Genomic DNA, 559 nt, shown 5'->3' with positions numbered 1-559 from the left:
TCCTATACATACTTTAAACCATTATATATCCATGATTCATGAAACAAACAAAATATGACAGCAAAAGTTGCAAGAATTCTGCACAGACCCTTCTCGGTTTTCTTTTGTTTGGCTTTATGCTTCACGGTTGAGTTGTTCTTTTGATTTCAAGAGGTTGGCTCGGTTCCAGGCACTCCATGCTGCATCCCCTTCCCTTCCGTACCATCCCCCAAAAAGGGGGGATAGTTAACAGAGCCAAACATCCATTTTTGGATAAACTAAAATAAAGATGTTGCGGAGACAGGATTTGAACCCGTGACCTCAAGGTTATGAGCCTTGCGAGCTACCAAACTGCTCTACCCCGCGCTGAAGAGAAGAAGTCTAAACTAATAAACAAACAAGGATTGAATATGCCCCTCTACCATATCTGTATAAATAGAATAGCCCATTTATACAGAATGGTAATGTATTAGAGTTTGTAGAGTCATTTTGGTTCATTGGTTTAAGCCCATGCACTCAGATTAAATACTTGACAGCAAACTTCCCCATAGTTGCAAGTTTGAGTCACGATTTTGTGTTT

The 559-nt window shown here is 39.9% G+C and overlaps 1 non-coding gene across 1 annotated transcript; it reads right to left on the bottom strand.

The window, feature by feature from the left end:
• Positions 1-271: 271 nt before the first annotated feature.
• On the bottom strand, positions 272-345 carry TRNAM-CAU (transfer RNA methionine (anticodon CAU)). Its single transcript has one exon. It is a non-coding gene; the product is annotated as a tRNA-Met (tRNA).
• Positions 346-559: the final 214 nt, after the last annotated feature.

Source organism: Primulina eburnea, chromosome 3, assembly GCF_022965805.1.
Source record: "Primulina eburnea isolate SZY01 chromosome 3, ASM2296580v1, whole genome shotgun sequence".
In the NCBI taxonomy this organism is placed as follows: Eukaryota; Viridiplantae; Streptophyta; class Magnoliopsida; order Lamiales; family Gesneriaceae; genus Primulina; species Primulina eburnea.
Note: the sequence above shows the minus strand (reverse complement) of the source record. Positions and strands in the feature narration are given on the sequence as shown.